This window comes from Lithobates pipiens, unplaced genomic scaffold (assembly GCF_037356315.1).
Source record: "Lithobates pipiens isolate NorthernLeopardFrog02 unplaced genomic scaffold, aLitPip1_a1.2 Scaffold_23, whole genome shotgun sequence".
Classification (NCBI taxonomy): domain Eukaryota; kingdom Metazoa; phylum Chordata; class Amphibia; order Anura; family Ranidae; genus Lithobates; species Lithobates pipiens.
Window position 1 is genome coordinate 146549148 of NW_027507785.1, and position 16105 is coordinate 146565252.

Genomic DNA, 16105 nt, shown 5'->3' on the forward strand with positions numbered 1-16105 from the left:
AGCATGTAAAAATAAGGTTGAAAAAAATCGATTGGTGAAATTTTTTCTGTATTTACCTGGACTCCTGGCTGGGCAATGAAAGGGGGAATGATAGCTTCTCCTGAATTGGGAGGAAGCCATAAGGGGTTCTGAAGGGAATCGGGAAGGCCGGCATGGGATTCCAAATGACCCCATTTTGGAAAGTAGACACCCCAAGCTATTTGCTGAGAGTCATGGTGAGTATTTTACAGCTCTCATTTGTTTTTGAAAATGGAGAAAGAAAAAATGTATTTTTTTTTTCAAAACTTTGTGACAAAAAGTGAGATCTTCAAAATACTCACCATATCTCTCAACAAATAGCTTGGGGTGTTTACTTTCCAAAATGGGGTCATTTGGGGGGGGGGGGGTTGTGCCATCTGGGTATTCCATGGCCTCCGAAACTGTGATTGGCAGTGAGGAGTGAAATTTAAAAATTTACACCATTAAAAAGCCTGAAGGTGGTGCTTGGTTTTTGGGGCCCCCGTAGGCAGCTAGGCTCCCAAAAAGTCTCACATGTGGTATTCTCGTACTCAGGAGAAGCAGCAGAATGTATTTCGGGGTGTAATTCCACATATGCCCATGGCCTGTTTGAGCAATATATAATTTAGTGACAATTTTGTGCAAAAAAAAAAAGTGTCTTTTTCCCGCAACTTGTGTCAAAATATAGAGTTGGTGGAAGAGGAAACGTCCCAGCAGTATAAGGAGTTATTTTCCTCGGTTAAAGAGCTGACAAACTCATTGAGTTCGGTCAGGTCCATCTTGATACAAAACCCATCCGGCAGGCCGAGCCTCAGAACCTACCGCCTAGTCCGAAGGCATCATCTAGACCAGTTGAGACCGAGGACTCTGGCGATGAAGGGGGTAGTACTCATGTCTCCCTCAGGGACTCTGAAGAGGAGGAAGAAGATGGCAGGGACTCTCGGTAAAAGCTATCACTAGAGGAGGTAGATGATAAGGACAATCTACAGGACTACAGGTAGATGATAAGGGCAATCTACAGGACTCTAGAAATTTAGGAGGAAAAAGTACAGCTGTCGGTTCACGACAATGTACCAGGGGATGGACGAAACAAAACGTAGAGTTTTTCCAGTCCACAGGGTCCTCTCGGATACAGTTAAAAAAGAATGGAAAGACCCAGAAAGAGCCCCTTTTTTCTCCAAAGCCCTCAAGAGAAGGTTTGCTTTTGAGGACAAGGACTCGGAGGTATGGAACAAGAGGCCTCGAGTCGATGCGGCTTTTTCACAAGTATCTAGATGAACAGACCTGGCTTTTGAGGATATGGGAATCCTAAAAGACCCAATGGACAAGAAAGCTGACTCCATCCTCAAAAAAGCCTTGGATTCAGCGTCAGTCAGTCTGAAGCCAGCTATGGCCACTACAGTGGTGGCCAGGAACCTAGAATGCTGGGTGGAGAAACTAAAAAGCCATGTAGAAGCGGGGACGCCCTGCAAGGATATCTTTTCCACTGATTTTGAATGCGGTCAAGTATATGGTGGACGCATCAGCAGAGTCGGTCAAGCTAGCCGCCAGGTCTTCGGCTCTCGTAAATTCGGCCAGGAGGGCAATCTGGCTGAAAACGTGGCGGGGGAACACAGCCTCTAAGGTCAAGCTTTGCAGCTTGCCTTTTTTAGGTGATTTTCTCTTCGGCCCCGACCTAGAGTCAGTACTGGACAGGATGGCTGACAAGAAAAAAGCCTTCCCGGCTAAGAAAAAGCAAACTGTCAAGAAAAATTTTCGTGCTCTTCAACAGTCCCATAAGAAAGACCAGGACCGTAAGGGCCGGTGGGGTTCACAGAGAGGTAGAGGTAGGGGCGGAGTTCTCTTTGGATTCCCCCCCCCCCCCAGATCAGGCCTCTAAAAGTAAGTGACAATCTCTCCCCAGTGGGGGGGAGACTGTCAGCTTTTTTTACGAACAGTGGGACGCAGTGTCTCCAAGTCTGTTCGTGAAAAGCGTTATCACTCAGGGGTACAGGCTGGAGTTCTCAGAACCACCCCCGAGCAGATTCTATATGAAAGCCTCTGCAATGACGTTCATATTGCAGGAACTGATACAGCAAAAGGTCTTGATCCAAGTTCCAGTAAGTCAGCAAGGCAAGGGATTCTACTCCCATATCTTTTTGGTGAGGAAACCCTCAGGGAAGTACCGTCTGATTTTGAACTTAAATGTCCTGAACAGGACAATACGGTACAAACACTTCAGGATGGATACAATTTTTTTCCATCACAAAATTGTTGACCCCGGATTGTTTCATGGCATCCCTGGATCTAAGGGATGCCTATCTCCATATACCCATTCACCAGGCATCTCAGCAGTTTTTGCGCCTGGCAGTGGATCTACGGAGTTCGGTATGGCACCTCCAATTCAGGGCTCTGCCATTCGGACTCTCGTCCTCCCCCAGAATCTTTACAAAGAGTATGGCGGAGGCTCTGGAGCCCCTGAAGTTAAAGGGGATTTCAGTCGTCCCTTATTTGGACGACCTTTTGTTTTTTGCGCACTCCAGGGAGCAAGTCCTAGTAAATCTTCAGACGTCCCAGTCTCACCTCAAAAGTCTGGGGTGGCTTCTGAATCTGGAGAAATCAAATCTGGTTCCCTCACAGGAGATGATTTTTCTGGGTTATTCCATAGGTTTGGTTCTCCAGAAGGTGTTCCTGCCGCTGGAAAAGCATGAAAAGATACAATTATCAGTAAAGCAGGTACAGAGCAACCAGACAGTCTCGGTCAGGTCGGCTATGGCAGTTCTGGGTCTGCTTACGGCAGCAATCCCGGCTATTCAATGGGCCAGATTACATTCCAGACCCCGTCAGAGGAATATTCTGTTAAACTGGTCCCATCTGGATCCTCTGGAGAAGCAGATAAGGATCTCTACAAGGACGAAAAGGGCTCTCTGGTGGTGGAGAGACCAAGCAAACCTCTCAAGGGGTCTGGCGTGGGCCTTTCCCATGGACAAGCGGCTAACGACAGACGCAAGTGCCTGGGGTTGGGGGGCCCACCTGGACGGTCAAACGTCTCAGGGGGTCTGGTCCAAGTCAGAAGCTCGAAGATCGTCCAATTGGAGAGAGCTGAAGGCGATCTTTCTGGGTTTGTTGGCCTTTCAGCAGGTGTTGAGGGGTCACCACGTCCAGGTGTTGTCAGACAACATGACCGCGGTAACCTATATAATGACGCAGGGGGGAACCAGGAGCAGCAGAGGTTTGATGGAGTTAGCCAATCTTTTATTAGCCTGGGCAGAGCAGAATACGACCTCACTATCGGCAGTGCATCTGAAAGGTTCTCAGAACTTATTGGCAGATCTCCTAAGCAGGCGGAGATTGATAGAGGCAGAGTGGAGTCTGAATCAGGAAGTATTCCTGATGATTTCCGAGGCTTGGGGGATTCCCCAGATAGACCTTTTTGCCAGCCAGCAAAACTCGAAGGTGGACCGATTCTTTTCTCTTCACCGAGGGGATGCAGCAGTAGGGCTGGATGCATTCGCCCACCCTTGGCACTACCAGCTGTGCTACGCTTCCCCCCCCCCCCCTTCTCTCTAATTCCACTGGTTCTGAGGAAATTCAGAGAGGAAAAGACGGACTTAATTCTAGTCACTCCATGTTGGCCAAAAATACAGCGGTTCGCGGGGTTTCAGAATTTAGCCTCCAAACCCCCATGGAAGTTACCGGTCAGGAAAGACCTGTTATCCCAAGGGGCAGCAAACCATCCAGGTGGAACTTCTGCAGCTAACCTCCTGGTTTCTGAAGAGGACCTCTTGAAAGCAAAAGGGCTCTCAGATAAAGTGGTAAGAACCTTGTTATCCAGCAGGAAAGCAGTCACACAGGTGATTTACATGAAAATCTGGAAGAAATGTAACTCCTGGTGTAGGTCCAGAGACCTCAAAGTCAAGAGCACGGTGTCCGTTCTGGAGTTTCTCCATGCAGGAATGGAGAAGGGGCTAGCAGCCAGTACCCTGAAGACTCAGGTGGGGGCCCTATCAGTTTTCTTTGAAAAGACTTTGTCAAAAGAAACTTTAATTTCTAGATTTTTTTTTGTTTTTTTTGTTTTTAGGGCTCTCGCTCGAAGTAGAATGGTAGCCCTTAAAGACTTTCCCAGTTGGGATTTGTCTACGGTCTTGCAGGGTCTCTCGGGAGCTCCGTTTGAACCCTTACAAGAAGCTTCATTACAGAAGGTGGTTCTTAAAATGATCTTTCTAGTGGCCATCACCTCAGCTAGGAGGATCAGCGAGCTGCAAGCCTTGGCAGTTACGGAACCCTTCCTTAAAGTATTTCCGGACAGAGTGGTTCTTCGGACAGATCCAGCATTTCTACCTAAAGTATTCTCAGCCTTTCATCGGACTCAGGAGATAGTTTTGCCTACCTTTTCTGCAACTCCAGCTAATGCAGGAGAAGAAGTTTTTCACATGTTGGATGTGAGAAGATGCTTGCTGCAATTTCTAAAAATGACTAAGGAGTTTAGAAGATCAAACGCCCTTTTCGTGGTCTTCTCGGGATCACGTAAGGGAGAGAAAGCTTCAAAGAGTACGCTGGGTAGGTGGCTTAAGCTGGTCATAGCAGAAGCCTATAAAGCGAAAGGAGAAATGCCTCCCTCAGGTATTGCTGCTCACTCTACTAGATCCACAGCCGTTTCCTGGGCTGAAAGGACCGGTGCGACGCCTGAACAGATTTGCAAGGCTGCCACTTGGTCTAGTTATTCGACATTTGTCCGGCACTACCGGCTAGATCTACTGTCTGCGGCAGATCAGGCCTTCGGCAGGAAGGTACTGCAGGCAGTAGTCCCACCCTAGGGTAAGTTTCTCGGTTATCCTCTCCGGGGTTGTCCTGAAAGGCGATTTGAGAAAAACGTAGACTTACCAGTGACGGTATTTCTAAGAGCCTTTCAGGACAACTGTTACTTCCCTCCCTAGGTTATTCTTAGTAATTGTATTAAGTTAAAACAAAGGCCCTACAGATTAAATTGATGGGTGTTGCATTTTTTTTTTTCCACACAGTATTTGCGCAGCGATTTTTCAAACGCATTTTTTGGGGGGAAAAATGCACTTTTTTTAAATTTTAATGCACTAAAACACACTATATTGCCCAAATTTTTTGATGAAATAAAAAAGATGATCTTAGGCCAAGTACATGGATACCAAACACAACATGCCTTAAAATTGCGCACAAACGCACAGTGGTGACAAACTACATGCATTTTTAAAAGCCTTTACCACATTAGATTTGCAGACATCTGCTAAAATGACTGCCCTCGATCTGACCTTTGCAGTGATACCTCACATGCATGGTGCAATTGCTGTTTACATATGACGCCAGACCGACGCTTGCTTTCGCCTTTGAGCAAGAGCGGGGGGGGGGACAGGGGTGCTTTTTTGCTTTTTTATTTTATTTTTAAACTGTTCCTTCCATTTTTATTTATTTTCTTGTTATTTCAGGGAATGTAAATATCACCTATGATAGCAATAGGTAGTGACAGGTACTCTCTTTTTTTGAAAAAAATGGGTTCTATTAGACCCTAGATCTTTCCTCTGCCCTCAAAGCATCTGACCACACCAAGTTTGGTGTGATAAAATGCTTTCCCAATGGCTCTGTTTATATGGGGGGGGGGGGGGGGATTCCCTCCCACTGCTAGTCTAGAGTCTAATTAGCTGCTAGGATTGCTTTTACATGAAAGCCGACCGCTGGCTGAAAAGAATGATACCAAGTTGATACCTAAACCCGCAGGCATCTATCTGGTATAACCATTCAAAGTCCAGCAACATACCAGTACGTTGCTGGTCCTCGGACATATATTGTAATCTTCTTCTTTTTTTTTTTTTTTTTCATGCAGCTGAACAAAAAAAAAAAGAGATTGATTAGTGGGTATGCCCGCTATTAGAATACCTCCCTTCATCCACCCACTTCTAATGATGGGCATACATGCACCATTTATATATGCTGAAGCATGGTGGCATCCTCCTGCAAAAGTTGTGCCGCGTACACACGGTCGGATTTTCCACGGGCAAGCCTCTGTTGGAATTTCAACCGCATGAACGCGGCATTGCTCCTTTTTTTTATTTTTTTTATTTTTTTATTGTGATGAAATCGCCTCCTACAGCATTGGAGTCACGGCTTTATGTATCGTGGGAGCAAACGCTGCTGTTGTTATAAATAAATCCGCGCTGCAGCTGAATGGCGCACCTGAAAACAAAAAAAATGGTTAACAATAACAATTAACAATAAAACACAGTAAAGTATAAAAAAATTACATATCCGAAAAGCAAGCATGATAAAACATAATAAAACATTAGAGAATACAGTAAAAAAAAAGAGAAGAACAACAGAGAGAAAATAGAGAGAGAGAGAACAATAAAATGACAACTATTTTTATTTTTTTATTTTTTTTTTGTGTGTTTTTTTTTTTTTCTTACACTTTTTTTTGTAACTGTAACTGTTCGGGTCTCTCAAAATGAGATGGCATTTTGGGAGACCCTGCGTTAGTGTGTCCTAGTCTGTGAAATGCTGTACCCTACGATAAAACTTCACTGTGTGTGTAGTAGCGTTCAAAACATTCACCAATGCAAAGACCAGGATTATCAGGACAGCGTGGACAATAACGGGTGTCACACCTATATCCGCGCTTGGTAAAAACACGTCGTCTTCTTTGGGGGATACAACTAGTGAGATTCACAGGTAAAAAAGCACCTAGGCTGTCAGCAACTGTATAAAACGCTACAAAAAAAAAAATCTTAGCGATCGCAGGGATCAGGCCTGACTGTGCGAACGCTGCAGTTATGTGTGTTGTGTTTTGTAAGTGACAGTGATCGATCTATACTGCACTTGGGTGGGCTGAGCTGGGCGGAGGGGAAAAACGCAGGTGCATCTGGGCTGATACAGCTAACAATGTGTTTTTTGGAACCCTAAACTGCTGGGGATGATCTGTTCAGATACTATACCACTAAGGGGGGTGTATGCTTTGCGTGTGGGTGTTAGCGGTACTGGCACTAACCTGACACTGCCTGGGGCGACGCAGACCTTATTTGACCCTGAAACCTAATTTATATCACCCGTTGGGCGATCAGGGGGTTAAACCTTTATTGGGTAATAAATGGCGGGTGCCCTGATGCTATAAAAACCAAACTAACTCTAATCGGCGTCACCAGTAACACTTATACGGTGATCACTGGTGAAAGGGTTAACCAGGGGCAATCGGGGTTAAAACCTTTATTAGGTGATATGTGGGGGTACCTGACGCTATATAAAAACCCGACAGGGAACCTAAATAACTAACTGGCTAACCAGCGTCACCATGACACTTATACAGTGATCACTGGTGAAAGAGTTAACTCTAGGGGCAATCGGGGGGTTAAAACTTTTATTAGGTTGTATATGGGGGTACCTGACGCTACAGTGGTGTGAAAAAGTGTTTGCCCCCTTCCTCATTTCCTGTTCCTTTGCATGTTTGTCACACTTAAGTGTTTCGGAACATCAAACCAATTTAAACAATAGTCAAGGACAACACAAGTAAACACAAAATGCAATTTGTAAATGAAGGTGTTTATTATTAAAGGTGAAAAAAAATCCAAACCATCATGGCCCTGTGTGAAAAAGTGATTGCCCCCCTTGTTAAAACATACTATAACTGTGGTTGTCCACACCTGAGTTCAATTTCTCTAGCCACACCCAGGCCTGATTATTGCCACACCTGTTCACAATCAAGGCATCACTTAAATAGGAGCTGCTTGACACAGTAAGGTCCACCAGAAGATCCTTAAAAGCTACACATCATGCCGAGACCCAAAGAAATTCAGGAACAATTGAGAAAGAAAGTAATTGAGATCTATCAGTCTGGAAAGGGTTATAAAGCCATTTCCAAAGCTTTGGGAATCCAGCGAACCACAGTGAGAGCCATTATCCACAAATGGCGAAGACATGGAACAGTGGTGAACTTTCCCAGGAGTGGCCGGCCGCCCAAAATTACCCCAAGAGCGCAGCGACGACTCATCCAAGAGGTCACAAAAGACCCCACAACAACGTCCAAGGAACTGCAGGCCTCACTTGCCTCAGTTAAGGTCAGCGTTCATGCCTCCACCATCAGGAAAAGACTGGGCAAAAATGGCCTGCATGGCAGAGTTCCAAGGAGAAAACCACTGCTGAGCAAAAAGAACATCAAAGCTCGTCTCAATTTCTCCACAACACATCTTGATGATCCCCAAGACTTTTGGGACAACATTCTGTGGACCGATGAGACAAAAGTGGAACTCTTTGGAAGGTGTGTGTCCAAGTATATCTGGCGTAGAAGGAACACTGCATTTCATAAAAAGAACATTATACCAACAATAAAATATGGTGGTGGTAGTGTGATGGTCTGGGGCTGTTTTGCTGCTTCAGGACCTGGAAGACTTGCCGTGATAAAAGAAACTATGAATTCTGCTGTCTACCAAGAGATCCTGAAGGAGAATGTCCGACCATCTGTTCGTGTACTCAAGCTGAAACGAACTTGGGTTCTGCAGCAGGACAATGATCCTAAACACACCAACAAGTCCACCACCGAATGGCTGAAGAAAAACAAAATGAAGACTTTGGAGTGGCCTAGCCAAAGTCCTGACCTGAATCCTATTGAGATGTTGTGGTATGACCTTAAAAAGGCCGTTCATGCTCGAAAACCCTCTAATGTAACTGAATTAGGACAATTCTGCAAAGATGAGTGGGCCAAAATTCCTCCAGGACGCTGTAAAAGCCTCATTGCACGTTATCGCAAACGCTTGGTTGCAGTTGTTGCTGCTAAGGGTGGCCCAACCAGTTATTAGGTTTAGGGGGCAATCACTTTTTCACACAGGGCCATGATGGTTTGGATTTTTTTTCACCTTTAACCACTTTCAGACCAGACCATTTTGCTGGTCAAAGACCAGACCACTTTTTGTGATTCGGCACTGCGTCGCTTTAACTGACAATTGCGCGGTCGTGCGACGTTGCTCCCAAACAAAACTGACGTCCTTTTTTTCCCTCAAATAGAGCTTTCTTTTGGTGGTATTTGATCACCCCTGCGGTTTTTATTTTTTGCGCTATAAACAAAAATAGAGCGACAATTTTGAAAAAAACGCATTATTTTTTACTTTTTGTTATAATAAATATCCCCCAAAAATATATAAAAAAGCATTTTTTCCCTCAGTTTAGGCCGATACGTATTCTTCTATATATTTTTGGTAAAAAAAATCGCAATAAGCGATTATTGATTGGTTTGCGCAAAAGTTATAGCGTTTACAAAATAGGGATAGTTTTATAGCATTTTTATTCTTTTTATTTTATTTTATTTATTTATTTTTTTTTCCACTCAGTGAAATCAATTTAATAACCATGGGACCACCTCAGCTTGCAGCTCAGCGTCCCTCCCATGCAGTCACATCATAGTTTTTTTTGAGAGTATTAATACCAGGCTACAACTCTACATAATAACCATATCATCCCTCTCGGTATCACACTCCCATATTATCCCCCTTCTTGCCTCGAACCCCCCCCCCCCCTTCCTTCCTATCTGTGGACCACCTTATCCTATTTTTCCTGTGGGGGCTTTTAATTTTTATCTAGTTTGTACCTTGTTGTATCTTGTCTGCACCTATTTTAGGGCTTCTTCAACCCCTCTGATATGAGCCATTTCTTCCTAAAATCTACCCAACACTTCCATTTCTCTATAATTGGTGTACTGCTCCGCTCTTCCAGGCTGCCTCTCAAACACTCCATCTTATAGGTCTTTTCTACCGAATCCACCCATTCCCACATTGACGGGGCCTCCTTCTCTTGCCATTTTTTCGGTATTAATTTTTTACCTGCATTCAACAGATGGGGAATCACCGATTCCTTGTATTGTCTAAGTCCAGTTCTTGTCCCATGGAATAACACTACCCAGGGATCCACTTCCACCTCTTTGTTTGTAATCTCTTTAATGAAAGCTAGGATTTGGTTCCAGTACGATTTTATTTTTGGGCAACTCCACCACAAATGTGTCATCGTGCCCAGCTCTCTACAACCCCGCCAACATTCCCTGGCACCATCCCGCTGAAATTTGCTTTTCCTCTCTGGGGTGTAGTACCATCTCGTCATACATTTAAAACTCATTTCCGCCGTCCTAGCATCTACCGCTGAGCTATGCACTAGTTTATATATTTTCCTTAATATTGTGTTATCTGGTTGTGTTCCTAATTCCCTCTCCCATTTTTTGATGTACGCAGGTACCCCCAGCTCTACTCCCTCCAACAGCGTTCTATACCATCTCGAAACTATTTTCTTTGACATCTTTAAAGTACATAGCTGTTCCAAAGGAGTTAAATCTTCCGCTGTTCTAATCTGTGAGGGGAGCTTTTTAATAAAGCTCGAAAGCTGTGCGTACCTCTTATTTATAAATTATCATCATCTCTTTTTTTTGTGCCAACTCGTGATATGGTGCTATCCCCTCCCCTTTCATTACATCCTTTAATTTTACCTCTTCCTTAACCCAATTTCCTCCTATCTCCTGACACCCTGGTAAAAAGAAATTATTGTGCTTTAATGCTATCAGTGGTGAATTGTATTTCCCATTTAAATTTCCTATATATCTTATCCCAGATCCTCAACGTGTTTCGTGTAATGTTATTCCCTTCCAAAAATATACTTCTCTCCTGAGGGGGATTCCAAATTTGCTTATCCAATTTTGTTCTACATAATTCGTGTTCCAGTCTCACCCACCTTTTCTCCGTGTTATCCCTTATATTCCATTCACTCACTCTAGACACTACAACTGCTTCATAGTAAATCTGTACGTCTGGCATTGCCACTCCACCCCTATTCTTTGGTTGTCGAAGTGTCGTCCAGGCCACCCTGGCTTTTTTGTTTTTCCACACAAATTTCATTAGGATGGTTTTTAATTTTGACAAGTAAACATTGGGCAAGGGTATTGGGAGCATCTGAAACCTATATAAGATCTTAGGGAATATTATCATCTTTAATGAGTTTATTCTCCCCATCCACGATAGTGGTCTATAACTACACCTTTTACATTCTGCCTGTATCTCATCTAATAACGGGATGTAGTTACAGCGGTACATTTTTTTCTCTCTGTTTTTGCTAGTTTTATCCCTAAGTATTTAAGTTCACTCTTCCACGGGAATTTCCACTTCTGTTGCATACTTTGTGCCTCTCGCTTGTTGGTATTGATATTCATTATCTCCGTTTTTAACCTATTTATTTTAAAATTTGACACCTCCCCATATTGGTCTAGTAAATTTAATAATGCTGGCATAGATGTCTTAGGATTGTGTAAATACAATAATATATCGTCCGCAAAAGCGGAATATTTGTATTCAACTTTTCCCACTTTCACCCCCTCTATTCCAGGGTCTCCCCTTATTGCTGCTAAAAGTGGTTCTAATGAGAGCACAAATAGGAGGGGTGAAAGCGGGCAGCCCTGCCTTGTACCCCTCTCCATCTCAAAAGGCTCAGATTCACACCCGTTAACTTTTATACGTGTCTTTGGATGGTCGTACAATACCTTCACCCTCTGTATCATCTTTGGTCCTACTCCCATCTTCTCCATTGTCTTAAACATAAACCCCCAATCTACTCTGTCGAAGGCTTTCTGTGCGTCCAACGACAGAAGCAGACTGGGGGTTCCACCCCGTCTCATCTTCTGGAGCAGGAGGAGTGTCTTTATTCCGTTATCCTTTCCCTCCCGACCACCTATAAATCCTGTCTGATCTGGGTGAACCAGTGTTGTCATTAAGTCCTTCATTCGCTCAGCAAGTACTTTAGCATAAAGTTTTGTATCTGCGTTTAACAACGAGATCGGCCTATAGCTAGTACACTGTATGGGATCTTTGCCTTCTTTCTGAATTAGTGTAATTGTTGCCGTTAGATCTTCCCTACTCATTCCATACTCTTCTCCCAAACCATTCATATACCGACACATTTGGGGGGCAAGGGCCTCTCTAAATGTTTTGTAATAAAATGTTGTAAAACCATCTGGTCCCGGGGATTTTCCTGCAGCTGATTTTAATAGTGCTTTAACTATTTCTTCTTCCGAGACTGGCCTTTCGAGCATCTCCCTTTCAATAGCGGTGATTTTAGTTAATATAGTTTTCCCCAGAAATTCCCTAATCTTCTTCTCTTTCTCTCCGTTTTTTGCACCTATATTACTATCTGAGAATATCCCCTCAAAGTATGATCTGAAGATTTCTGCTATATCTTTGGTGGTATAAAACATTTTTCCATTTTTATTCTTAATTGCCCCAATGAAATTTCTCCCTTTTCTCTTTTTTAACATTCTAGCTAGGAACTTACTTGATTTGTCCCCCCATAAATACTGTTCCTTGGCCAACCCTTTAAACACCATCCTAGCTTCTTGGTCTAAAAGATCCTTCAACTCCATCCTTGCCGTTAATAACTTTTTAAATACCAGATCTTTTTGTGATCTACTTTTTTTATGGTCTTGTTCCAATTGGTGTATCTCTCTCATTAAGTTGTTAATTTTTTCAGCTCTCATTTTTTTCTTTTTAGATCCCATGTATATCAGTATTCCCCTTATGTAGGCCTTATGTGCATCCCACAGCGTACAGCTTTTAATTCCCTCTGTATCGTTGTGTATAAAATATTGTTCGATCTCGCTCGCTATTTTTATTCTATCCTCCTCCCCAAGCAGCAACTCTTCGTTCAACCGCCATGTAGAGGTTTTCCTCCCTATCCTTGAAATATTCAGGCATAGTTTTACCGGAGCGTGATCCGAGAGGGTCATAACTTCTATCCCCGTGTCCGTCACATATTCCAACAGCCCATGGTCTATAAAAATATAGTCGATCCGTGAATACGTCCCATGGACTGTGGAATAAAAGGAATAGTCGCGTACCAGAGGATTCTTTGCTCGCCATATATCTACTACCGTATATACTCGAGTATAGGCCGACCCGAATATAAGCCGAGGCCCCCAATTTACCCCCAAAAAAACTGGCAAACTTATTGACTCGTGTATAAGCCGAGGGTGAGACATGCCTGTCCATCCCTGTGTGTGTGTCCGTCCATCCCTGTGTGTCCGTCCATCCCTGTGTGTCCGTCCATCCATCCCTGTGTGTGTGTGTGTCCATCCATCCATCCATCCCTGTGTGTGTGTGTGTCCATCCATCCATCCATCCCTGTGTGTGTGTGTGTGTCCATCCATCCATCCCTGTGTGTGTGTGTCCATCCATCCATCCATCCCTGTGTGTGTGTGTCTCCATCCATCCATCCATCCCTGTGTGTGTGTGTCTCCATCCATCCATCCCTGTGTGTGTGTGTCTCCATCCATCCATCCATCCATCCCTGTGTGTGTGTGTGTGTGTCCAGCCTACCTGTGTCCCGAGCCTCCGTCCCGTGCCTTGCCTCCGTCCCGTGCCGTGCCTTGCCTCCTTGCCTCCGTCCCGTGCCGTGCCTTGCCTCCGTCCCGTGTCGTGCCTTGCCTCCGTCCCGTCCCGTGCCGTGCCTTGCCTTGCCTCCGTCCCGTGCCTTGCCAGGATCGCCGCTCTTCGTCGGCGCCTCGGCGGCCATTCTAAAATTCAAAAGCCGCGCCTCCGCCTTCGCCTGTGATAGGCGGAACACTGAATTTCCCAGCAGCCTGTGTTCCGCCTATCACGGACATCGTCTCATCCTCGTCCGTAGTACGAGGATGAGACGATGTCCGTGATAGGCGGAACACAGGCTGCTGGGAAATTCAGTGTTCCGCCTATCACAGGCGAAGGCGGAGGCGCGGCGTTTGAAGGGTAGAATGTCCGCTGTCTGTCTGCTCGACACGCTGATCGAGCAGGCAGACAGCGATGACTCGAGTATAAGCCGAGGGGGGCACTTTCAGCCTCAAAAAAGAGGCTGAAAATCTCGGCTTATACTCGAGTATATACGGTAATTGATTGTTGTACAGCTTTTGTAGTATGTTTTTATGTGCAGAGCTTCTCCCCTTCTTTACCTCCGATGAACTATCTACTTCCGGATTGAGGCCGAAGTTGATATCTCCCATCATAATTACATATCCTGTTTTAAAATTCATAAGTTTATTTAAAGTCTTATTTAAAAAACTGATTGGGTTGCTATTGGGGGCATATAAATTTACTAAAGTGCATTCCAGTTCCTCTAATGTACCCTTTAGAAACAAATATCTTCCCTCTGCATCACACATTTTTTCACTTAATTGAAATCTTGTGTTTTTAGAAAACGCTATCGCTACCCCTCTACTTCTAGCCGATATGGTATCACTATAGTACCAGACCGGGTAGTTACTGGAGTACAACCTTATGTTTGATGCGAGGGAGATATGAGTCTCCTGGAGAGATACAACGTCGGCCTCATACTGTTTCAGCTCAGCTAAAATCTTATGACGTTTTGTTGGGGTATTCATGCCCTTAACATTATAGGACATGAATTTCAAACCTTCTGTTTTACTGTTGCCCATCTGTTTGTCCTAAATCTCCCCAGCCCTACACGAGCACTTTTTATCATATTTACTTGGGTGGTCCACACTATCTTTCTTTCTCTTTCCTCCCTAACCCCTCTTTCCACTTTGCTTCCCTTCCCCAGCCTTACACCTTCCCACCTCCCCCCACCCTCACCTCCCACCCCCCCCACCCTCACCTCCCACCCCCCCACCCTGACTGCCCGCCCCAACCCTCCCCCGGACGTACTCCCATTTTCTCGCAGAAATCTTCCAGATCTTCCGGGAAACTTAACTTTGCCGATTTACCATCCTTATTTCCTATTAAGCAAGCAGGAAAACCCCATCTGTATTTAATATTCTGGGCATGCAGTTCAACTAACAGAGGTTTCAGAAGTTTTTTCCTTAGAAGCGTCTCGGGTGCAATGTCCGGAAATATCTGTATTTCTCTACCTTCATATACAAGTGGGGTTTTTCCCCTTAACTTTTTCCATATTGCCTCCCTATCCTCAAAAAATGTGAACCGCACTATTATATCTCTCGGTCTGTCCATATCTCCCGGTCTTGCTTTACCGATTCTGTGGATTCTATCGATCCTTAGGGGGGCTCCGGTCTCATTTCCCCAGCAGGGGGATAAAATGCTATTTAGTATTGATCTTAAATCTTCACCTTTTGTTTCCGGTATCAAGCGAAACTTCAAGTTTTGCCTTCTGCTTCTGTTCTCCTGGTCTTCCAGTTTATAGAGCATATTCCTTTGTGTTTGTTGTAATATTTTTAGTTGATCTGAGACTTTGTTTAACTCTAAGGGCCGGTTCACACTGCAGGCGCGGCGAGGCGTCTCCGACTTGCCTCGCTGCGACCTGCGGCGACCTCAGCGGCGACTTGCAGAGGACTTCTGTATAGAAGTCAATGCAAGTCGCCCCCGAAGTCGCCCAGAAGTAGTACAGGAACCTTTTTTCTGAGTCGGAGCGACTCGAGTCGCTCCTCTCAGAACGGTTCCATTGTACAGAACGGGGGCGACTTGCGGGAGCGAGGCGAGTCGTGTCGCCTCGCATCGCCCGCTGTGTGAACCGGCCCTAAGGCTTGGAGGTCAATACGATTTTCTGTAGCTTCTACTCTCTCCAATAGTCCACCTAAATCTTCTCGAAGTCCCCTAATATCTGTTTTAATTGCATTCTCTAATTTTAGAAGCATCTCTGCCATTTCTCCTTTCGAGGGGGGAAGATCTTCTGTCCTTAATTCTTCCATTTTGCTACTCTCCCACTCACTATGTGTTGTTGTGTCCTCGCTGTCTAGCTGTACGCCTCCACCCTTGTGTTTGCCAGATCCCTTCTTGTGGTCTAAAATGGCAGATTGCCTTTTATCCGATCTCGATTCTTTGGGACTTGCTCCTTGTGTCACATATTGTTGAATGGTCGTATCGTGACTCTTATCTTTTAAATTTCGTGAAGCTCCACTTTTCGCCATTTTATTCGCTGATTTACTAATTTTCGATCTATTTCAAACTTATATGGAACCGAGCACCCCAATAACTCTTTCCCTTTGATCCTGTATCCTCATTAAGGTCGTTTCCTCCTGCGATTCGCCTTGTGTGGCTAGTTAATCCTGCTTCTCTCTTTGCTTCCCAATTTTGCTTAGGGGTTATCCGCCTTCCTCCCACTATATACCTATGTTCCACTGGCTAGCTGCTCGGGGATCCCTCGC